Raw genomic sequence first — 27,561 nt, forward strand, 5'->3', positions numbered from 1 at the left:
AAGATATAAGGTTCCTACTTTCACACCTTTTCCTACTACAAGGTAACCTTTTGAAACCTTCCAAAATTTATCATTAAAAGTAATGACACGACCCTCATCACCGAGTTGTCGTACTGAAATTAAATTCCTACTCAGCCTTGGAACATGTCTCACCTCATGTAGTAGCCAATGATTCACATTTTGCAACTTAATCCTAACTTTTTCTTTTCCAACAATCTGATAGGGTTCATTATCCCCCAAATAAACAAGTCTAAAATCCCCTTGGACATAATCAATAAAATAACCTCTATGAGGTGTAGCATGAAATGAAGCACTATAATCTAAAACCCATGAATCATCAACACTTTCTAAAGACAAAAGAAAAGATCCTCTTTGGATTTGTTACTCACCACATTTTTCTCCTTGTTCCCTTCTAGATTATCTCCTTCATTATTCTTTCAAGTCCAACAATTTTTCTTCTTATGCCCTATTTTACCACAATACTAGCAATCTCTCGGTCCTCAAGATTGAGACTTCTTCCCCTTTTAATTTCCTCTTGATTTTGTTGGAAATATAAGAGGAGTAATTGAGAGGGGAGGGGTGAATCAGTTACTACTAAAATAAATTCCAAATCCCTTAGATGTCGATAGAAAAATACAAATTGAAGTCTGAATACATCTGAAGCTTGATAAACACACACAAAATGTTGTGACTCAGTAAAGACTAAATTAGCTCAATAAATGCTAAACATATAAATTTTCAAATGTTGTCTATGATTACCATTACTTTAACTAAGTTGCAAACACATAATAGAAAATAACATGAACAAATTTGACACCAAGATTTAATGTGGAAACCCAATTTGGAAAAAATCACCAATTGCAACTAGTTCCTATTTTCACTCTTCCAAAGTAAGCCCTATTAGGAGCCAACCCTGTTAAAGGTTACAAAACACACTGTTAGATGTGACCCTATTAGCAAATTTGATCACCCTATTAGGAGTGGCCTTGTCACAGGTGTTAAAACAATTAAATAGAATTTTCATCTTGTTAGAGGATTTACAAATAGCTATTAAGTCAACTCTGTTAAGAAATTTAGATCACTGCTACAATGGTTAGAGAGTAACAATAAGATGACCTAATTTGAATGCAACTAATTTTCTAATTAAAAATCTCTATTCTAGCTTGTACTTGATCCTTCTTGATCAAATATAACTTTGCTGCTTCACAAGGATATTATGCTTATCCTTCAAATTTGCTTCCTCTTCTCATCACTAAATCTTTAATAACATCTTCATAAATTACACACTTTGAAATCACAACTTGACCTTATACTTATATCTTTCACTTTTTCAAGTCAACTCAAATATAATTTAGAATCATTAATATTCATCATCTTAGTCAGTTGGAATCAATAGATAAATCAATTAAGCCTAATATGTAAAAATAAGAAAATCCTTCGTTAGCTGACCCATCTCGGTAGACACTGACTCAAAAAAAATTTCCTTTGTTAACCAACATAAGCACAATTAACACTACAAACTTGCAAAAAATTCTTTGGCAACTGAGTGAGCTTGGTTAGCACTGGTTTCATCCAACTTTCTTTTGATAATCGAGTGAGCTTGGTTAACACTCACTTTCTATAACTTTTCTTTTAACGCCCGAGTGAACTCGGTAGACACTGTCTTTTGGACTAGTAAAATAAAAGAATGCTTGATAGACACTAAGAACTATCTTCACTACCTGAGTGAGCTCGGCATATATTGACTAATAATGATTATGGAATTTGTGTAACATCAAAGACAACACACAATCAATCATTTGTATCCAACAATCTCTCTCTTTGGCATTGATAGCAACACAACATGTCATAGTACAATGAAAATTTGGATTTAGACATGAGAACTCCCTCTATCAATATGAGCTCTTCCTTTCACTGAATTCTATTTGCAACAACTACTACCATGTTCATTCAAAACATTCTCCCTCTCCCAACAAACTTCTTCTTTGAAAATCTTCCCCCTCTTTGGTTCCTTACTTTATTCTAGTTCTAAAAATTTCTCAAAGATATGATAGTAAACTTCTCCCTCTTTGACAACACATGCCAAAGACAATAATTTTGTTACTACCAATGTACCTTAAGTACTGTTTCATCTGCAATTTGCCCTTGCTAATTATGCACCAACTGATTGATCTTCAATAGGTTCTTGTTGATGCATTCACTAATCTTCATTTAGTGAATTTTAGATAGAGGAATGACCCTTAGCTTACCTCTTAGATATAGAAATGCATCCTTAGGAAATGGCTTGGTGAATATGTCTACAATCTATTCCTTTGTATTCACATATTCCAATCTAACTTCTTGTTTCTACACTAATTCTCTTAAGATGTGATATTTTATAGCAATGTGCTATGTTTTGGAATGCATTATTGGATTCTTTGATATGTTGATTGCATTGGTGTTATCATAATATATGGCTACTGGATCTTTGATTTCTACCTTCATTCCTTCCAAAAGTTGTTTGAAGCAAACAATGTTGGAACAATTGACTACTGCTGCCACATATTCTGCCTCTACTGTGGATTGAGATGTACAATTTTTCTTCTTACTTGTCCAAGATTCTAGTCAATTTACCAATAAAGAATGCTTCACCACTAGTGCTTTTTCTATCATCAATACTTCTTGCATAATCAACATCAGTAAACACTGATAATTCTAGATTTCCTCCAAGTTTGTATCATAAACCATAGCCTTTAGTACCTTTCAGATATCTCATGATTCTCTTGATTTCCATCATGTGATTTCCTTGGGATTTGCTAAGAATCTTTTCACAATTCCAACTGTTAAAGCAATATCAGGTCTTGTGTGTATTACATACTATATTTTCAAATCATTGATCTATATGTGGTCTTATCTACTTCTTTGGAATCATCATTTTTGGAAAACTTATGTCCAATAGACATAGGTGTTCCAACTAGTCTTGAATCTTCCATTCCAAATTTTTTTAGTATCTCCTTGATATACTTAGATTGAGTGATGTAGATAACATTTTTCTTCTACTGTATTTGCAATCCAACAATTTTTTTTTATCTCACCAAAGATGGACATCTCAAATTCCTTACTCATTTCTTCTAAAAATGCTTTTCACAAGTCATCATTTCTTATAAATAGAGTATCATCAACAAATATTTTTGCCAACATAGTCTTCTTATCTGGTCCTTCCTTGATATACATACTATTGTTATCATTTTTCCTTTGAAAACCAATCTGTACCAAGTAATTATGAAGTCTTTCATACTAAGTTCTGGGAGCTTTCTTGAGAACATATAATGCTTTGTCTAATTTGAAAACCATGTCCCTTTTGTTAGGATCTACAAAACCTTCTAGTTGTTTAGTGTAGAATTCTTCATCAAGAATTTCATTCAAGAATGCATATTTGACATCCATTTGATATACTTTAAATCCTCTATGTGTTGCATATGCTAGTAAGGTTCTAACGCCTTCTAGTCTTGCCATAAGAGCAAAAGTCTCACCATAGTCAATGCTTTCTTCTTGAGAATAACCTTTGCACACCAATCTTGCTTTATTTCTTGAAAGTTTTCCATCTTCATTCAGCTTATTTCTAAATACCCACTTTGTACCAATTACATTTTTATCCTTGGGTCTAGGAACAATAGTCCAAGTCTTGTTCTTTTCTATCTATTCTATCTCTTCATTCATTGCTTCAATTCAACTTTCATTTTCTAGAGCATCCTTTACACTTCTAGGTTCAAATTTAGTAATTAAACATGTACCTTTTAGTTTGCCTCTTGTCATTATTCTATTTGATTTGTCTCTAATGATCTGATGAGGTGCATGATGCCTTCTAACACATCTTGCTAATACTGGCTCTTCAATCTTTGAATGAGTTTTTCCATCTTCATCTTGAATTTTAGTTTCAAGCTCAAGTCCTATCTATGACTCGAGTCTATTAGGCTCAGTTTGAACTGGCTCAATAGCCTCTAATTGTGACTTGGGTCCTTCAAGCTGTAGATTAGGTTGCATTGTCTAGAACTTTATAACTATTGGGATTCTAGGGGAATTGAGAGATGAAGCTTCTTTTCTATTAGAAAGATTTGGTATGGTATTAGGTTCATAGTATAAAAATCTTCTATAATCTTCTAGCTCCTTGTTGCTTTCTTCTTCACTCTTTTCTGCAAACTCATCAATTGTAACATGTGCATTTTCTATAATTTATGAGTAGACAAGTTCAAACATCTATATGCTTCACTTCTACAAGAGTATCCTAGAAATATGCCTTCATCACCTTTTACATCAAATTTTCCTTTTCTAGATTCTTTCAATATATAACATTTGCTGCCAAATACTTTCAAGTAACTTACATTAGGCTTTTAGCCATACCATTGTTGATAAGGTGTTTTGTTTGAATCTTTCTTAAATTTTACTCTATTCAAGGTATGAACTATAGTGCTGATAGCTTCTTTCTAGTATTTGAGAGCACCTTCTTTTCAATCATCAGGGTTCTTGCACAATCCATGATAGATCTATTTCTTCTTTCAACTATACCATTCTGCTATAGTGTACCAGGGGCTAATACTTGTCTTTTGATTCCTTTTTCAATGTAAAAATTATTGAATTCATGGGAGATGAATTCACCACCTATATCTAATCTTAAGCATTTCAACCTCTTTCTAGTTTTCTTTTCTACTCTTGCCAGATACCACTTGAATTTTGAAAAGTTTTTTGATTTTTCTTTTAGATACATTACTTTCATCATTCTAGAGTAGTCACCAACAAAAAGAATGAAAAACTTTTCTCCACTATAGCTTTCTATTCCAATAGGTCCACATAAATTTGTATGAACAATTTCAAAGACTTCTTCTAACTGATAGCTTTTGCTTTTGAAGCTAGTCTCATCTTACCAATTTGACAATTCTTGCATAGACCAATGCTAGGCTTCTTTAGACTAGGAATACCTCTTACTCTTTTGTGTTTGCTTATCTTAACTAGATTATTAAAGTTCACATGACATAGTATTTTGTACCATAACCAACTTTCCTCTACTTGAGCAATAAAATATAAATAATCACTGAGATCAAGATAAAATAGAACACCTTTTGTTTGCTTGCTAGATCCAACTAGATTTCCTTTCCCATCTAGTAATTTGGCCTATCCATTCATGAATTCTACCTTGAATCCAATGTTATTCAACTGTGCCATACTTAGTAGATCATTCTTTAGTTTTTCAACCCAATAAGCATTATCACATATAAGTTCTTTAGTCAATGAAATACATCCTTTTCCTTTTATGTTAGAAGGTTCATTGTTTCCAAATCTCACACTACCTCCATCATAATATTCCATGTGCTCAAATTTTTTTTTGTCACCAGTCATATGATGTGAGAAGCCACTGTCAGTAATCTATATATCATTTTTTCCAACATGAGAGATAAGTGTCATCTCATCTTCTTTGTCATCATATTCATCTTTCATAGCAATACATACCATTTTATCTTCACTGTTATTAGAATCTTTAGCTATAAAACAAGATTTATTACCTTTGTCCTTGAAGTTCTAAGAGTCCTTTCTTTATGCTTATTTTTTTTCTTTTCATCCTTGTTTTCCTTATTTGGACACCTAGCAGCAATGTGACCAAATTTTTCACAATAAGTTAGATAAGAGGATGTAATGCCCCGCCCGAAGATCCTTGGAAACAAGGATGGAAAATAAGTCAGAACAATTTTTTTTTTTTTTTCCAAGTGTAAGTGCACATGATACAACCTATACAAACCAAAAGATCGCAACGGAAGACTGAAAGACAACCAAGCACCAACGGATCTCCAAACGCCACTACCAACAAGAACACAATCACGAAAACCACAAAGGCCTACCAAGCTGAAAGACATAGGCTGACTCTAGGAAACGGAATAAGTCTGAAATCCTGAAGCCCTCAAATTTTGGCTAAGTCTGAATTTCTGAAGCCCTGAATTTTCCTAGAATCCACACCTTAGCTCGTAGAGGTTTGAAACCCATCTCAAATGAATCGTCGCATATATTTAAATATATCTTAAGTATAAGGAATTAAATATACGTCAACTTATACTTAAACAATATATTTTATACCCCGAAGGACTACAACACAAACCCAAAAATTGAATTCAAAAGAAACCTCCTAAATTCAAAATGCAACAACATAGGCTTGAAGAACGCCCAAAAGGGTATCCAGATCAACTCTCAAAAAGATTAGAACACTACAAAAAGTGCCCGCTGTTGGCACGTGCAGGTTTTAACCAAAAGGCGTGCGACACTTTTCACTAAGGGAGGGCAACACTTCTCCCTTACTGTGTGCGACACTTCTCAAGAAGGCGTGCAATACTAGAAAAGTATCGCGTGACATTTCTCATAAAGCCATGCGACACTCTTCCAGTGTCGTACGACACTTCTTCAGTATTGCGTGCGACACTTTTTAGTTTCGTGCGACATTATTTCTATGGGCGTGCGATACTTTATTAGTGTCGCACAATGCTGAACAAATGTTGCCCATAGAAAATAAAAACACCTCCAGAACTCAAAAATGAAGAAAAACTGACAAAAGAACCTCCACACCGGGGAGTACCGGATCCACATTTCGAGGCCAAAACACTCGAACCAAAATTGAGTAACAGGAAACGAAATCTAACCATCTATCCAACAAAGAAGGGAAAGTACAAAAAGGAAACATCACAACAACTGAAATAACATCGCAATAACATAGATAACATCACAATGAGAAAGATAACCAACTAAGTACGCGGTTCCTCCCAACCGTCAATGGTGTCATAGGACCATCGTGGGCCCTAGCCATCCCCCGCGCATGATATCCCAAGCCACCGATTAGATCATCGGTGCTGTCGTGATAGGGACATCACTACTAAACATGCTACAATATAAGTAATGAAATCTATCATGCTAGTAGAACATAAGATAACCCTGTAATCAGATAACATCATCTACTACATGCTAATCATCATAATGAGGAAAGCGTTAAAACTAACATCATCTAAGCATGATAACATCATAATGAGAGCATAAATCACAAGAAGCATACTCTGTATACCGAAGTACCAAGTGACACATCTAGCAACGATCACGCTAGAACAATGGACCGTCTTTGTACACCGGTCCCTAGTAGTGGTGAAGGTAGCTATGCCTCCCAACCACATGGCACCTGTAGGTCCACACCCACCGTGCTGATGGAGATAATGATCCAACCACACACACACAAAACAACAACCATGGCTAACACACATGCCAAGCAGTATGATGACTGAATCCAAGACATAAACAATGCATAAACTACAGGTCCTGGTTAGACACCTCAATGGGCTACTACGTAGGGACTGACATCATGGAGAGTCGCTTGGCATCGACAAGCCCAAGCTCGGATCATGTGTTTCAACTCCTCAACGGAGGGCCCTGCATATACTTTTTATTATCTTAAATTTTATTACCACCCAATGTTTTATTTAATTATCACTTACTTAAAACTTCCTCTGCCAACCCTATGGGACTAAGGTCACCAGGCTGCGAGATAGAAGCCCCCTCCATATGCTACCCTACCCTACCCATGCTCATCCAGCGATGAGTGCCCGAAGGCATGCAAACTCCCAACCCAACCCCAATGATCACAACTTCTGGAAGTACCACAGAAGATCGAGCCCCACAGGTCACCCAACAATATACGTGTGTGTGGCGCACCACCATCACAGAGATCATACACAAGGACAGGATGAGAATGCAAACAAAAGTCAATCGATTGAAAACATAATCGGGATGACAGATGCTACATGCATCCCAATGCAACAAAAGATGCAAAAGTGTTCTGACTGGTATCCAAATGGATCATCCAGGTCCACGAACCATAATGTGCCAAGAAAGCCCGAGAAAATAGGGCGGCACGCAAAATGAGGTAAAAACCCCAAATTTTGGAAAAATTCCAAAATTAAAACCCATTTGGCCTTTGGGTTCAAAAACCCCAAAAATCCAAAAATAATCGAAAACGGACACCGTATGCAAAAACGGCCAACATAACGGCCCAAAAACCCAAACCCTCATTTCAAAACTAGGTAAAACGTTCATACCCGACCAACCGGGTAGAACTAGCAAACAGAAACGGAGGGGAACACTAGTTCTCAGCCTCCTAACATATTTCTACAAGAAACAAAAGTTGAAATGAAGCGAAAACTAAAAAACGGGAAGGCCCTACCTGAAGGAAAAAGAGGCAGAAACTGAAACCTGCACAATAAAATAAACCGCTCGCCAAAACAGTTGAAAATTACGGCAAAGCATAAACTCCTCGAGCTGAATCGAACGAGACCAACCTCGCACAGATCCCACGCTCACAGCTCCCAGAACGAGCAAAACAAGAATCCTTCAGAAGAGGATTTCCAAATTTGCTCTACAATTCTATTTCCAAATTGTGAAAAGTGATTTATGAAATCACTTTTCCAATACTTATTCACTTTTTTTGGGTGAATAGTCAATTCTCAAAAATAGCTAGCTGGAGTAGTTAAACTCCAAAATGACCCAAACGAAAACAGGTTATTATCCGCAACGGGATTTCACCTAAGGCAAAGCTGCCATAAATTAAATCCAAAAGATTAAAAACTCAAAAACCCAAAATTACAGAAAAACACTTATCACTTTCGCGACAAATGCGAACTTCTAAATGCACAGACATGTTCACTGGTCTAATCACATAATGCAATTGAGTTCGGATTTACTAATCATCGAAAGGTTTTAATATAAAACAAGTAAATAAGGATACGTCGACCATATAGGAGCGACATTGGCAAAATATGAACAGCTGGATCACTAACTCCATAGGCCACTGCTAGGGATGTAATTCCTGCACACTAGAACACATGATCAAGTGCACTTGCATATAATATAATAGCCGAAGCAATTAAAGCATTTAAATAACTCATTAATCCATTTACACCACTCACATTCGCATTAATCATAAAAGACAAGAATGAAATAAATAACCATAGTCAACAATTAGGTCCAATACATCATATCACCAGATAATCAGTTATCATAGATCTACTGTCATCTCAAAATAACATCAACATGCAAATATGATAAACTGAACAGCATAGTAACAAAACATCTATGGTACGGAAATCAAAATATAACATTCGACCCTCAGGTCATCTCAAGGTACAAATATCAAAAGAGTATCAAGTATCTCTCGAATTAAAAATAGACAAGGTACAGACTGCAAACACGAGAGGCACTACAGAGGAACTTTACCTTTGTACTTTCCTCTTCCTTTGGAATACTTCCTTGCAAGTAGCACTTCAACAACTTCAAGATTACTATCTAAACTTTCTTCTAATATTCCATCTTCTTTACTTCCTAATTGATTGGACTTTGATTTCTTACCCTTTTCTTTGAGTGAGAGTTTAGCTATAAATGCAAGTTCAATATTCTTTGAAGTAGGAACATAGTTGTCATAGTTGTCTAGTTCAAAAGCTTTCAATCTTCCATCTAGAGCATCCAAGCCTAATTTTTTATTTGGATCACATCTGATTTCTTGAATAGAAGACACTCTAATTGCATAAATAGGAAGAAGAGTTCTTAGCACTTTACTTACAATAGTTTCCTCCTTAATGTCTCCTCTAGATGCTTTGATTGTAGTTACACTGGCTTTGATTCTTGCCACATATTTTACAATGTTTTCAACTTCTATCATTCTCATTTGATCAAACTATCATCTAAGACTTTCTACTTTGGCTCTTCTTACATTGTCATATCCTCCATAGATATCTTTTAGTTTGGTCCACATTGCATGAGTAGTTTTGCAATCTTTCACTTCATCAAATTCAACATGACTGAGAGAAGATGCAATATCAATCATCATGATATTATGATTCTTTTTTTTAGCAATATCTTCAACCAATAATGTTCCAGTGGTAGTCTTTTATTTGCAATCAAGATATTTTCAACTTGAATCACTAATGGTAGCCAGATGTAACCTCATAAGTCCTTGTCATGCTGCAAAATTGTCTTTGTTGAGCTTGAGAATCTCTCTTTTGTAAGACACCCTGATCTTTATCTTAGGTCTTTGAAACCTTCTCTGCGAGCACCAAAAGCTCTTATACAAATTGTTAGAAATATAAGAGGACTAAATAAGAGGGGAGGGGTGAATTAGTTACTATTAAAATAAATCCTAGATTCCTTAGATGTTAGTATAGAAATGCAAACTAAAGGCTGAATACATTTGAAGCTTGGTAAACACACACATAATGTTGTGACTCGGTAATGAATGAATTAGGTTAGTAAATGCTAAACATATAATTTTTTTGATGTTTTCTATGATTACCATTACTTTAACTAAGTTAAAAACACATAACATAAAATAGCATGACATTTGACAGCAGGATTTGATGTGAAAACCTAATTTGGGAAAAACCACCAATTGCAACTAGTTATTGTTTTCACTCTTTTGAAGTGAGCCCTATTAGGAGCCAACCCTATTAAAGGTTACAAAGTAAACTATTATGTGTTCTCCTATTAGAGGATTTAATCACCCTATTAGGAGTGGCCTTGTTAAAGGTCTTGAGGCAATTCAATCGAATTGACACCATTTTAGAGGATTTGCAAATAACTATTAAGCCAACTCTGTTAAGAGATTTAGATCACTACTACAATGATTAGAGAGTAACAATGAGATGGACTAATTTGAATGCAACTAATTTGTTGATTACAAATATTTGTTCTAGCTTGTACTTGATCCTTCTTGATTAAATATAGCTTTGCTGCTTCACAAGGATATTTTTCTTATCCTTCAAATTTGCTTCCTCTTCTCATCACTAAATCTTCAATAACATCTTCATTAATTACAAACTTTGAAATCACAACTTGACCTTATACATATATCTTTCAGTTTGTCAAGTCAACTCAAATACAACTTAGAATCATTAATATTCATCACCTTAGTTGGCTGGAATCAATAGATAAATCAATTAATCCTAATATGTAAAAACAAGAAAATCCTTTGTTAGCCGACCCAGCTCGATAGACATTGACTCAAAAATAATTTCCTTTATTAACCAATAGAAGCTCGGTTAACACTACAAACTCACAAAAATCCTTTGGCAACTGAGTGAGCTTGGTTAGCACTAGTTTCATCCAACTTTCCTTTGTTAACCAGGTGAGCTCGATTAACACTCACTTTCTACAACTTTTCTTTTGATGTCCGAGTGAACTCAGTAGACATTGCCTTCTAAACTAGGCAAACATAAGAATGCTCAATAGACATTGAGCACTATCTTTACTGCTCGAGTGAGCTTGGCATATACTGATTGATAATGATTATGAAATTTGTGTAACATCAAAGAAAACACACAATTAATTAATTGCATCTAATTGATTTCTCACAATTTTCATAATTATTTCCTCTTTTAATCATTCTACCTCTACTTTGTGAGTTTAAAGAACTTCCTGAGGTAGATCCACCTAAGGTTTTCCTATGAGTTTTCTCACTCAAAATAGCATAGACCACATCATCATATTTTAGGGTACTAGATCTAGAAATAGAATTACTCACAACTTTACCAAACCAATTCAGCTTTCAAGCAAAGAGCACAAAATCAAGAGAGCCCTAATATCTTCATCAAAAGTTGATACCCATAGAAGATAACTAACTAGGAACAGTATTAAACTCATTTAAATGATCCACAAAAGATCCACCTTTTTTCATTTTCATATTAAATAAATGCTTTGTGAGAAATACCTTGTTTGAAGTGAAGGGCTTTTCATACAATTTCTTTAAGGTTTCCATCAAATCTTCTGTTGTCTTTGCTTTTGTAATATTAAATGCCATTGATGGTGCCAGGCATAATCAAATGCTTCCAAGTGTCTTTCTATCTAAAAGATCCCATTTTTTTATTTGTCATAGATCCCTGATTCTTGGATTTTCGTTCCAACGACTTTCATAAATCCTTCTAATAAAGACAATCTTCCATTTACATCTTCCATAACTAAAAGTTCTTCCCATTAAAATTTTCAACCCTCAGCTTTCCTACATCCACCATCACTCCCAGTCAATAGTGAGACTCCCGTTCAACCATGAGACTTTCCTACAGAGGAAAACTAAAAAAAACCTAGCTCTAATACCACTTGTTAGGATTTAATCACAGAGAGAAATAAAAATTACATGCAAATATAAAAAATATAAGAAAAGAATAGATCAAACATAAAAGAACACAATACACTAAGATTCAGTGTGGTTCACCCAATCCTTGGGCTAGGTCCACCAAACAACAAGTCCAATATTACTACAATCCAGTGATTACAACTTGATTACACTCTGTAATCCCTTATAGCTCAATACTACTGCAAGAAGGAAGTTTTGCATCACACCTTATGAGACAATCCCTAACCCTAAGCCCTTTTATACAAATATTTTTGCCACTTTTATACAACATGTCGGCCTTAAATTAGTGAATATAAACAATAGCCGATTGGTGAATATTAGCCATTAGTGAATAGTAACCCAAAAAACTTTATATGAAGTATGTACAATACTTCCCTGATTAGTCACCACAAATTAACAATCTCCCACTTGGAGACTAATCAGACTTCACACTAGACAACAATATCTTAATATATTTTTCACTTCCATCATGTGATTTCCTTAGGATTTGTTGAAAATCTAGCAACTATCCCAAGCACTAATGCTATATTGGGTCTACTATGAACAACATATTGGAATTTTCTAATCATTGATCTATATAATGTCTGGTTCACATCAACAGATTCATCTTCTTAGATAACTTATGTCGTGTAGACATAGATGTGCTCACTGGTCTTGAATCTTCTATGCTAAAAGTGTATCTCCTTGATGAATTTGGACTAGGTTATTAAAATACCAAACTTCATTTGATATACTTGCAATCCAATAAAGAATTTGATTTCACCAAACATAGACATCTCAAATTACTTCTTCATTTCATCAACAAATGATTTGCAAAATTCTTCTTTTCCTCCAACAATAATGTCATCAACAAAAAATTTAGATAGCAATTATTGTTCTTACTAGTCTTCAAATATAGATTGTTGTTGTCATTTTTCCTTTCAAAACCAATCTTCACCAACTAATTATCCAATCTTTCATACCATGCTCTTCAGCTTGTTTCAATCCATAGAGAGTATTGTTCAGTTTACATACCATATTATTCTTTTTTGGATCCACAAATCCTTCAAGATGTTCAATGTACGCTTCTTCCTCAAGTATACCATTAAGAAATGTAGATTTGACATCCATTTGATATACCTTTAAATTCTTGTATGCCAAATATGCAAGCATAGTTTTGACTCCTTCAAGTCTTTCCACAAGAGCAAAAGTTTCTCTATAATCAACTCCTTCTTCTTGATCATATGCTTTACATACTAGTCTTGTCTTGTTCCTTGTAACTTCACAATTTTCATTGAGTTTATTTCTAAAAACCCATTTTGTTCTAATAACATTTTTGTCTTTAGGTCTTGGTACTAGGAACCAACTATTGTTCTTCTCAATCTATTCAATTTCCTCATTCATGCCTAAATCCAATCTTCATTATCTAAAGCATCCTTTAGTAATTTGGGCTCAAATTCACAAAGTAAACATGTATCATCTTTGAGTCTTTTTCTTTTCATAACACTTGATTCAACATCACCAATGATTTGTTTAGGTTTGTGATGTCTTCTCACAAATTTTTCTAGAATAGGTGGTTTCCTTCTCTATTCTTCAATAGGTTCATCTTGAAAAATAATTTCTAGCTAATTTCCTCTTTCTTGTTCAGGTTCTGGTCCAATTTTCACATGCTTGACATAATCTCTCTGATGGTCAATTTTTCCTATCTATGACTCACCATCTTCATTCTATTTCTTGGCACCCACTATTTATACTACTCAAAAACTTGTTGTTTCACTTCATCATTTCCTATTTATTGGGAAACTACAACTTGGCTTGCTTGTCCATTTGGATTTCTAGGAGCACCATCTTTAACATAGATGCATGCACTATAATCTTCATGTTCTTCATTGTATGTAATGCTGATCTTTTATGCAAACTCATTAACTTTCACATTTGCACTTTTCACAACTTTTTCAATGTTAGAATTTAAACACTTGTAAGATTTACTCTTTGTGGAATACCCTAGGAAAATACCTTCATCACTCTTTGCATCAAGTTTTCCATTTTTATTATCTTTGAATATATAACATTTAATTTCAAATATTTTAAAATATTTCACATTAAGGGCATATCCATACCATAGTTCAAAAGGTGTAGTATTTGCACCTTTCTTGACTTATACTTTGTTAAGGGTATAAAAAATAGTACTCACAACTACTTTCCAATACTTCTTTGATACATTCTTCTCCATCATCAATGTTCTTGCATAGTCCATTATTGATATGTTTTTTTTTTTCAGCTACTCCATTCTAAGGAGGGGTCCTTGGTGTTGACATCTATCTTTTGATTCCTCTATCATTGAAGAATGTATTGAGCTCATTGGAAATGATTTCACCACCTCTTTAAGATCTCAGACACTCCAGACTCTTCCTTCTTTCTTTCTCAACTCTAGCTAAATACCAACTGAATAACTAAAAAGCATCAAATTTAGCTTTAAGGAACATCATAGTCATTATCCCATAATATTCATCAAAAAATAGAATCAAACACTTATCTCCACAATAATTTTGAACATAAATAGGTCCACATAGGTCAGTATGAACCAATTCCAAACTATCACTATAAGTATATGTTTTGCTCTTGAAACTAGAGTTGGTCATTTTTCCCAATTGACATTGTTTACACATAGCATCGTCAGGCTTCTTCAGTTTAGGAAACTTTCTTACGTTCTTTATTTTACTAATGTTTACTACCCACCTTGCCCAAGACAGAATCTAGTTTTAGGGTTAAGCCCTCATTCAGATGGAAGTGGTTTGATAGTATTGTTACATGATGATGAAATATTGGGACTACATATTTTTAAAGATGAAAAATGGATTCCTATTCAACCCATCCTTGGTACCCTAGTTATCAATATTAGGGACATGCTTGAGGTAATTAATATGGATTTTAATAATCTTTAGGCAAAAAAAACTTGTAGCAACCATCAATTATGGTTACTTGTTTTTAAGAATGTGTCTATGGGTTTTAGAGGTTTCCTGTTTTAAGTAAAAGGCTACACACTACAATAATGATTTATTACTTGGGTTTAATTAATGGGTATTGATGTTTGATTCTAGAAGATTCATATCAAATGAAGCTTTTGTTTTTCTATTTTATTCAGAGCACTCATAAACATGGACAGAGACCGAATATCCATTACCATGTTTATGAGTCCAAACAAGGAAGCAAAAGTTGGTCCCATTCTAGAGGTCATAGATGAGATGCATCCCTCTCAATATTGAACATTCATTCATGTATAGTATATGTAGAATTTCTATTCTACAAAACTTGAAGGGAAGGAGAAGAGGGTTGAATTTTCCAAAATCAAGTCATAACTTTCTTGTTTTGAATCCATTCAATATGGTTAAGACAAAGGATGGGGAGGAAAAAGCTACATGCTAACATTTTTGATGAACTTGTTCTCTTGTGGGTATTTGTGGGCACTTTTAGTTCACTAATGTAATGAATTACATGATTAAGTAATGTTGATTTCCTGTATCTCCTAGTTTTTAACATTGGCAAGAGCATTTCTCATTTTCAGAGTCCTATTTTTAAACATTGGCAAGAGTGTTCCTCATTTTTTGGAATTTAACTAAAAGTTCTATATTTTTTTTCTACTTATTTTAAATTAAATAATTTTTTTAAATGTGTATTTTTTATGTTTAGATATATAATTTGATTTGATATTACTGTTAAATTTAGAGGATAGGATTTAGTAGTTGAGTACTCTAATTTCCCAATTATCAAATATGATGTTAAATTGCTATGCTTTTTATAAAGGTGTCTAAAACAACATCTACAAAATGCCAATAGTTGTGCAAAAAGAATACCCATATTTATACAACTATGCAACATCACCTAAGTTATACTACAACTAAAGATACATTTTAACTAGCAGTTGCATACTTTTGTGCATGCAACAAGGAGCTGATAGGAAATTTGATTTTCACCCTATAAAACTTTGTATCATATAATAAAGTAATTGTGATAAGAAAGAGTTGGTAGAAAACATTACAATATATACTAGTGAATTTACTTTTTGATGTCACTTACAATTTTATTTTATAATATTTTACTATTTTAAAGTCTCCAGCTACATTTCCTAATTTGTTTTCTATTTCATTAATTAAAATAAAGAAATATCAACTAGAACTAATTTCATAAATAGTTTGACAAATACCCATTAAAAAATAAGGAGACACAAGAATCAAAGTTCTTGCCTATAGTGTGATGTTTTGATATGGTTTTGCATATGTTAACCAATTATTTTTGAGTTTAGGCAAAATACTAAGAATAATTAATCTACTCATTTAATTCAAACTTAAACATCTAACCTTTCATTTCACAAAGCTTCAACCACAATACTATTATGATTAATGTTCTATTTATCATATATTGCATACACATTTAACCTCCTCATTACTAACTTTAAATAAATAAATAAATAAAACTATAATTTTATTAATAAGTTTTAAATATACTAATGATAGTCAACTTATGCTTAATAATAATTTAAATTTGTAATTTTATTCATAAACAATTGCAAAATTTACTTAAATTTATCAACTTTATTAATACCCATAACTAATAGCCATTAAAAACCTATTCTCTATTTTTTTTTTGATGAATAGTCCTTTTCTATTAATAAATAATATACTAAGTTACAATTCACAAAAAAAGGTTGGGGATACAAAAATAGTTTTAATTTAAAAAAAAAAAAATGGCCCCCTCATCGTCCAAGAATTCTTAATGGCCAACTCCATAGAGGTAAAACAAAAATAAAAAATAAAAATTAGTATGATTCTAGAGAGCTACTTTTTAGATTAAATGAGCTCCAACTACCTTGTAGATTAAATGGGCTACACTCACACATGGTGATGTTTTAGCTAATTTTGAAAAAAAACTAATTAATTATAGATAAGAAAGTGAAACTGAATAAAAAATTAAAAATATTTCACTCATAATTATCTTATTTACAGTCTTTTTCAACACTTTTTTGATTTAAAAATATGTATTAAAATCTAGTATTCTAATAACTTATATAAATATCTTGTTCAAATTTCTATAAGTTAAAAAAAAAATCATTATCTGCACTATTTGTTATTAATTATTTCAAATAATTTCTTACATGAAACACAATTATAATATTCTACCAAAAGTCAACTATGTAGTTTTTAAAGTGAAATATTTTGATCCATAATATATATCATTATTGAATTTTAAGAAAATATTAAATAAGTTTTCATAAAATTAAATATTCGATCTAAAAGGATATACAAATATATTGCAATAATTATTTATAAATTATTTTTTCATACAAAAATTTAAAATATTTTAAATTAACAACAAATAGATTTCCATAATCCAATTGATGTTGTTTTAGAATTCGACATTATAAACATTACAGATTTCATCATTTAATATACTATAATAACTTTCTTATCCTAAAATTAAATATTTAATCTAAAAAAGATGTTTAATATTTGTTAGCTATTATACATATATATTGTAATATTGATTAACAAAGAAAATGTATCATAAAATATTTCAAAATGTCTTATATTATAAACTATAGTATAAACTATTATAGTTTATAATGTTTTCTTTTGATGGGAAGGATGATCTAAAATAAATAAATAAATAATATGAGGATATTGATGTCTTGTCTATATATTTCAACTTTATAGAATGAAAGAATAGATAACCATCTCCAACTTTAATATTAGAGTATGACTCTACATTTATATGCCTATCAAATAAAATGCCATATAGAAATAAAATTTACAATTACACCTATAAAATTAATTAGCAACTTTCCAATTTCCTATTGATAATATTATGGGCATGTTTATGTTGGAAATAACAATGGAAAAGTAAGTTTTGAGAGGGGGGGTGTGAATCAAAACTTAAAATTTTTGCCTCTAAAACATATCACCAACATCGACCTCATAACTTAACATGTAAATTAAAATAACATAACATGCATTACATCCATAGCATAAAGTCAATAACACATGACATAATAAATTTGGTTACCTAGAAACCCTCCAATGAGAAGGTAAAACTAGGGTGGGGATGACACCCACAAATCTTCACTACTGCAGTTGTAATGTGTGGCCTATTATGGCTACAAAGTGTTTGATCATAATCTATGATCTACCCTGTGAGAGGTATGCCCTGTTAATGACTTACAAAGATTGTTAGGTCTCACTTTGTTAGAGGATTTAAACTTGCAATAAAGAAAGCATTCGGTTAAGAGATTTAAAACAACCTGTTAGGACTACTTAGTTAAGAGATTTTCTCTATATCACCTATTAGAATGATTCAACACCATGATCCTTTGTTTAGCACCGATATGTCTTCTTTGTCCTTTCACTTCTTTACTTCTTCTCAAATTGATTCTGCAATGCATAGCTATGTCATAGCCATCTCACTTATCATGAATACCCTCTAAACTCTTACCATTCATCTCCTTGCACACACACTAGACTTCTTATGGTTTAGCCTTATGATGGATTAGATAAGAATCAATGGTTGAGGTTGATCCTTAATGCCACCTAATGCCTCCTTCAATTTGATTAGTTGCATGTAATGCATAAGGATTCATACTATGACTCTATATTTATCTTTCATAATATAAAATATGATAATGTCAGCCCAAAAATGCTTTACATAGAAGTTTGTGCCATTACAAATGTCTATGTCATAAACTATTCACTCGACATCCAAAGGCTCTAATGCTCGACCTTCACTATGCTCTTAATGCTATAACTTGGCTTTTGAATAGTTTGGCACACTCTATTTTCTTGACACCTGAATCACTTGGCATATACTACTTACTTGGCTTCTACTACTAGCTCAACACCTAAATGACTCAGCACACATTAACTGTTCAAAACCTACTAGTACTCGACACTAACTATCATATTACTTAGCTTGTACTATTGTACCAATTATGCTTGGCACTTTGCTCTTCCTAGATAATGACTATGTATTTTGTCACTGCTTTGTCAAAACCAATATGAGATTAACAATCTCCCTCTTTGAAATGAGTGGAAAAAACACTTTTTCATGGCATATACATTCTTATCTAATGCATAATTTAGACAATCTTTCTTCATTGCTTGACTTTAATACAAAACTTCAAAATTTCAAAAATTGCAAAATTGTTGTAAATTTGTCATACCTTATTGCTCCATTACTCCCCAAGGTAAATTCTTTATTTTTGTTTCTTTATTCATTACTCCTACTAAGTAGATATCCAAAACTTCTTCATATCCCAAAAAACTTCATAATCCCCCTTTTTTTGACACTTATGTCATTTGGGTTGTACACTAATAGTATGTTAATCCAAGAATAGTTTGTGTAACTCCATGATAATCTTCAATGTTGCATCCCTATTATCACATGTTGCATTGGTTTTAATGCTTTCACACAAGTTGTCAATGTCAGAAGAGAGATTGTGGCTTACCACTTTGTATTGAATCAAGTCATTTGACTCAGTCTTCTCCTCATCTGAATCCTTCTGAGGTGTATATAGTAGGCTAGATTAGCTCTGTTGTAGTGTTGGCTCTCTTTCCTTTAGCATTTGTCTCTTCCTTAGCCTATACAATTTCTTCCCTTGTGATTGACATAGTTATAGGTACAACAAGATTTTTCCATGACTTCTTTATAGTATTCATAGGTTTCTCCACTATTTGAGTCTCTTCTTTCCTTTTCTTCTTTTCCTTAGGTGCTTCCTCGACGTCTTCTTCCTCAACACCTTCAACATTTTCACCCAAGCCTTGTGTTAATTTCAATGGTTCTTGAACCTATTCATCATCATCATCATCTTCTTCTTCTTCTTCCTCCTCTTCACTTTCACCTTCACCAAATCTCTCCTTCAACTTTTCAACAAGTTTGTTTTTCTTCCTTAAAACTGTAGTTGTTTTCAAATCAATAGTTATTCTAGATTTTGCTTCATCATAGTTACCAAAAGATGTAGCATCTTTATCATTTTCTTCCACCAGTAATGTTGTGATTACTATAGAGGCTTCATCCACATTGATCTCACATTTCTTGCACATATGTATGATCTGCATTAACTAGGAAACACACATCATTGTAATGTTGTTCCACTAGTGATACATGAATAGTCAATCTTTATTTCATGGACTGCTTAAAGTCCTCAAAATAACTAGTCATCACTGACTCAAAGTTGTCTCCAAGTTGCTCAATAAATTCTACAATTTGCTATGTAATTAACCTATTGGTCTTCCAAGAAACTTTGTGAAAGGTAGGGAATGTGATTTGCACATAGGAAAATATGCAAACAATCCAAGAACCAAACTTGCAAGATGCACTTTTGGCTTTCCTAATGGCTTCCAAGTTTTCTAATAACTATTGTGGTTGTAACTTGGCAAGGTCATAGGAATGGTCTCTCTTCGTAATTTTGTAACCTAAGTCCATTGCCATACATGGAATAATGTTCAGTTGGCTAGACTAAAAGAGCTTATTAGAAATGACTCTAGTTGGAAAGGCAATAATGAGATCTGAAATAGTGTCTATTGACATCCCTCTCTTATTCCACATAACACATGTATTATTCTCTATAACTTCCTTTGCATCACTCCAAATTCTCTTAGGTTAGTCAAGGGTAGGATACCCTGTTACCCTCTATACAATCTATTTAGAAGTCCTAATTGGTCCACCTTCTAACCACATCTAGTTTTCATGTATATAGATTAGAATAATTTGAATTCATTCAATTTTAAATATCTGAGGAAAATCTAGGGCACACATTAACCCTTTTTGTTCAATGATCTTATTCTCTTCCCTCAAAATTCTATTGTCACATAGCTTACTATAGGTATTTCTAATCTCCATATCTCCTACCTCTTTAATCTTTCCAGTATAGCAACATCTTACATCATGTATCATGAGAACCTTTGGTGGTATCATAGATAGCACACCAAATAGATCTCCCTTGTATGCAATCTCAAGAATTTCTTGGAATGGAGTTTTCCTAACATCATTTGTTATCAATTGAACATCAAAAACCTCTTTCCCCTCTTTTCTAACATTTGATGAAGAACTACTTGCCATTTTACTTTACTAGGGTTTGTGATAAATGAAACAACATAACTTGCCACAAGTTGAATACCTCTTGAATCCATAGAATGGTGTCAAGTAGCAATTAGATCTAATCAACAAACACTAGAATCTCTTTTGACCAATTTACCTTCATGCTTTTCAAACTTTGGTAAGTGCAAATGAGTTAAAAATTGACTCTATCACCCTTCAAATTTGGCATTAATTGCTCAGTGCTTACTCAACTGTAATCTCGATTAATATAGTATTTTCAACACACTCGGCTATCATAGAATTCATAGTATGCTTGGTAAACATAGAAATTTTGGCTCATACTAGCCTTGACTCCATCACTCAACAATAACAACAATTTATTCCATGCTTAGAAACAACATAGAAAATGATATATCTATAAAATAACTCATACTCTTAACTTCTTCATTTCATCTTTATTCATGCATATTTATTCTTTTTAGATCTTAGATATTTGGAATTGATGCATAATATGACTTTTCAAACATTAGTTCCATACATACCTTATATTTCCTAGTTGGGGGTGATGTGATCACCTGATCCATTGGATGAAGTGACCTCATCTGAGCTTGATGTACATCAATATTCCTTATTTTTCCATGTCTTGTTCATTTTCACCTTCACTTTCTCAATATTGACCTTTTCATTGCCTTTACAAGTTTTATTGCTCAATGCTAGTGACCTAGTTGGACAATTTCTACTAACATGACTAGTCTTGAGACAACTAAAGCATGTGATCTCACTCAAAAATCTATTGTAGCTACCACTAAAATGTGTCATGAAATTTTTAGGAACATGTCCATATTCTTAACAATAGTGACAATTGTACCTTGTGTTGTAATCCCAATCATAGGAATTTCCATTTTGGTGTACCTTTGTTTGTTTGTTTGATGTCCATTTGGTCTTAGATCTGCATTCATAAGCTTTGTGTTCATACTTCTAACAATTGTAATAATATCCTTCAAATCTTTGAGTGTTCATGGTCCTGGTGGTGCATTCATTTTCCTAATGTCCATGTTTGTTGTAGTTGTAGAAGTATCCTTTGTATTTCTACTTGGGGTTCTACTTAACAAATTTTCTCCTACAAACATTTATTGTGTGACCCAATTTTCCACAATTATGACAGGTAGGTTTGTAGTTCTTACCTTGGTTGTTCCTTTTCTCACCACCTTTATATGATTCTCCTTCTTTATTCTTAGTGTATCCCAATCTAGTAGTATCATTATTCGGTCTTGGTAATTCCATCAATTTTTCAAAGTGTTTAATGTGTAACATCTACTTTTCTCAAGTCTTAACTAACAACTAACATATCAAAGAATATAATTATTAGTTCATTTTCATAGGAAGATAGTTATATCAGTTATGTTCATGTGAATGAGATCAATAGTTAAAACTAGTTAAAGAAAATTTCATAACTAAGAATTGAAAATGCCTTCAATGAATTTACTATGGAAATTAAAATCTACATACCATAGAATTCGAAGCGAAAATCAATCTAGGGATGCTTCTACAACCACCCAAGTTAGTCCACAAGTACACTTAGGACCAAATGATGATTACCATCCAATACCATTATATCAAATGATGATTACTATCAAATACCACTATATCAATTAGGGCATCACATACCACTACATTAATTAGGGCATCAATTACCTTTGGATCATTTAGGACATCAAATACCACTATATTACTTGGGGTATCAAATACCACTGCATCATTTAGGGCATCAAATACCACTGTATCATTTAGGATATTAGATACCACTGTATCATTTAGGACATCAGATACCCCTATATTATTTGGGGTGTCAAATACCTCTGTTTCATTCCTTTTCTTCGTATTGCTAACTATGGAAATAACATAATATTAGAAGTTACTCTCATAATTATTATTCTTATAAATGAAAGACTAAAATAAAAATCCTATAGATATATTTCACATTCATTTGGAAGTTCAATCAATCTAAATGATTATCAATTACATTGATGAGAAAGGTTGCTTTCATCAAAGGAAATGATTGAATTCAATGATATAAATTAATCCATCCTATCTTCTACTTGTATCATAACATAAAAATACCTAATACCAATAAATGTTTAAATACTCAACTTATCTTTATTAGATGCATGTCCTAACATCTTGAGGAGAGGGGAAACATTGTCAGGGGCTTAACCTCCCAACTATGAACCTCAAACTTGTTCCCACACTTACTCTAACAAGAAAATCCCTCCCTACCTAGAATAGACATGGAACACCTAATCAGCCATTGAGAATCTTGGTTCTTAATCACATCACTCCACTTGAAAACAGAGAATGTATTAGACATGTATGAGCCATCAAATGATTCCCTTTAAATAATAAATAATTGTTATGTCACATCTAATTCTATTTTTTCATGCTAATGTAGATTCCTCACTCTCACCTCTTCACCCTTTTCCTTGGCTATAAAATTGGGTGAGTCCTAGGTGATTGAACCTCAGAGAAACTAGCTCTTTTTGTTGATCCTCAACTGATATAACAATATTATATGTTTCTAGCTCATCATAATTTTTGATTCTGAGGGATGTAAAATTTAAGACTTGTAGAATAAATATCATTTGATTATGACTTTCAATGGTATAAATAAAATATGATATGATGTTATGGATACTCGACTTTTATTTATCATAGACAACTCTATCTTAGAAATGGTTTATCTGACAATGTTTTAGCAAATGATTTGCATCATGATACAAGAATGTATCTTACTGCTATAGTAAATTGAAATGCTGTGATATTTGATAATAAAATATATTGTAAATCTTGGAATAAAAATACCACATAACTTGGTTAATTCTGGAAATAGAATGGTGTATTGCTAGATGCTATTAATCAGCCCCACCCTTCATGGAAGAAATGCAAACTCTAGTGTGATTAACAATCACATTTTCAATAAATCATCAATGGAAATTTGTGGAAGAAATATACAATGAATAAAATTGGTAAATTTTAGAGTTTAGCATGCTGTATCTACAGAGGCATCTAAAATATAGGAAGAAGACAGGTGCCAAAAAGAAGAAGTCAGATGGTATGGAAAAGAATTTGAGTGCAATAAAAAGAAGTTGGGTGATGAGTCATATTATCTTCTGACTCACTTGGCTCCATAATATAAGAGGTATTTGGAAGTCTCTTTGGCTTCCAAGAAGTCATAACCTACCAAGAAGAGACTTGGCTCTTGATCACCAATAAAATATGCCAAGTGTGTACTTTGGTTTCAAGAAAAGATTGAATAAATAAGGAAAATAATTTGAAGGTTATAAGTCAAAATAATATTATAAACATATTTATTTATTTGCATGTAAATATATCTTATTAAGATGGCACATGATAATTGTTTATCCAAGGTCACAACTTTTAAATATATATATCTAAATACATGTTTCATCTTAGAATTTTTATTTTACCTTAGTGTAAATGCATTTAAATGTATGTATTAAATAGATAAAATCTTATATAAAATAATACTATGATGTCATATTTAATTTATATCTATGTGTACATACATAAATATGTATTAAACTAATGTGGTAGAAAAGTCAACCAAAAACCATTTGAGGTACACATTTTTTAAATTAAAAAATAACTAATATTTTAAATATTTATTTAATAGCTCATGTGTGTCTAATGTTTGTATCTTGTTATGCAGTCACTAGGTTCTCAACCATGGTGATTCATGATTCATACCAATTTTTTTAGTGATGGTGATGCTCGTGTGCCCAATTCTTTTCAAAAAAATACTTGCATGATATTATAAAATTAAACACATACTCACCTGAGTTCACTATTCTATACTTGTGGTCACCATGACATCACTTGAGTTGATTATGTTGTAGGATATTCTATTTTATATTCATGTCATACTCATATGAGATAATTTTTAGTGTTCAAAATTTATAATCCCTCAACTAGCATGTTCTAGATCATAACTTGATCACATAATTTAAGTCACTTATACATACCATCTAGCATATGGTACTCATTAATGAGTAGATCATCCTTGTAAACTTATAGATCACCTAAAAAAGTCTAGTAGATCTAGTTTTCAATTTATGTAACCTCGGCCTTCATGCCCATCTTATCACAATAGCATTTCGTCAAAAAGGATTATTATTCAAAATCATGGTTCACAATTTTTTTCCTTTAGTTCAAGTCCAAAATAGATAACAAAATATTACTACCATTTCATAAGAATAGGAATATAATTGCATAAATTAAATGCTAGGAACATTCAAATGAAAATAAAGATTTAGTCACCATCAAGGTTTAGATAACATCTCATCAAGGTTATAGCAGTTGGTTAGTATTGTGCAAGCCTTAGTATTTAGATCTAGTTTAGTCTTCTCATTCTCTACTGAGAATGGCCCTCCCTCTTGGGATAAGGCACATGTACCATTTTGGTCCTACCACTTGAGTATCCTAGTGTTAGAGTGTTCACTCAACAATAGACAAGGTTGATGATACACCTCCACCAACCCTTCTCTCTGTCAGTTAGGACTACTGACCTCTTAGTGATCCATTTTAGGCAAGCAAGCCTTTAATCTACCTTGGCCAAGGATTTAGATGGGAAAATGAATAGTCTGATCACCATTGGTTGACTTGCCAATCATGTCATTTTCATAGTTTTGATTCATCTTTATGATATTGTAGTTTATCCATCTATCCATTTCATATGGACCACACCATCATCTCAGCCCTTCCTCGACTATTCTAGATGATTTCCCAATGTGATTTTTTTTCATGTTTGATTATAAAAATATTCAATTATGTAAAATAAATATTTTTCAACATTACATTCTCAGTTTCTCAAAAATAGTGTTGGGCCCAAGGTTTAAATATGTATATCTAAATACATGTTTCATCTTAGAAGATTTATTTTACCTTCTTGTACATGCATTTAAATGTACATATTAAATAGATAAAATCTTGTATAAAATAATACTATGATGTCATCTTTAATTTATATCTATGTGTATGTACATAAATATGTATTAAAATGATGTGGTGAAAAAGTCAACCAAAAACCATTTGAGGTATGCATTATTTATTATTAAAAAATAACTAATATTTTAAATGTTTATTTAATAGATCATGCATGTCTAATGTGTGTATCCTATTATGTAGTCGCTACGTCCTCAACCATGGTGATTTATGATTCATACCCATTTCCTAATGATGGTGATGCGCCTATACCCAATTCTTTTCTAACAATGCTTCCACCCCTTTGATGTACTCCCTACAAGGAAATTCTTTGTAGTTAAATCATATTACCATAACAAGTTATTAATAATAAATATTCATAATGGCTAACTGTCTATTCAATTCCATGAATTCATAAAAAATAATCAACTAGCATGCTATCTTCATATGAAATTATAATGACTAACCATCTTACCATTTCACAAGATTATAACAAATTTATCTGTCAACATACTTCATGTGAACCTCAACAACTATATGAACATTTTAAATTGGGTCAAAAATTGGGATGTAACATAATGACTTTACTTAGTTTATTGAATCTTTCAATGAATTTCTTTTCAGCTCTCAATTCATTTTGCGGTAGATCATTATGTGATTTTAGGGTTGTGATCTTAATGTCCTTTCCATTCAATTCATGGTTTGCAAGCATCAATTGATTCATTATATTCAATTGCATGTTAGGAAGATTTTGCACATATGATGTCTTCTCTTCAAGTCTATTGACTAGTATTATTTTGTCTTCTTCAATCATGACTTTATCTTCATCAAATTTCTTTTTCCTTTTAGTTACCTCACATAGTAATACCAATTGGACTTCTTGTTCTTTTTTGAGATTTTTGACCTCTTCAGTTAGGGCATTGTTCTTTTAACCCATCAAATATATAATTGTTGCATCAAATTTATTTGATTTTCCATCTTCAGACAATCTAGTAGTGTCTTCTTCTTGGTATTAAGTGTCATTTTACTAAATAGCCAATTTCTTTCTTCTCTTCAATGAATTCTACAATTCATCTCTTACCTCCTTGAGTTGTTTTAGGGCACACTATATTTTAATCTACTGGCTCTCAATAGCCTTTCCTAACTTGTAGACTTCCATCTTCAAGATCTTACCTCCAAAGTTGTAAAAATTTTCTTTCTAGAGAACAAATCTCTTATACCATTTGTTGGAAATAATAATGGGAAAGTTCTGAGGGGTGGGGAGGGGGGTGAATCAACACTTAAAACTTTTGCCTCTAAAACATATCACCAACATC

Source organism: Cupressus sempervirens, chromosome 3 (genome assembly GCF_028749045.1).
Source record: "Cupressus sempervirens isolate cs-2001-9-10 chromosome 3, ASM2874904v1, whole genome shotgun sequence".
Classification (NCBI taxonomy): domain Eukaryota; kingdom Viridiplantae; phylum Streptophyta; class Pinopsida; order Cupressales; family Cupressaceae; genus Cupressus; species Cupressus sempervirens.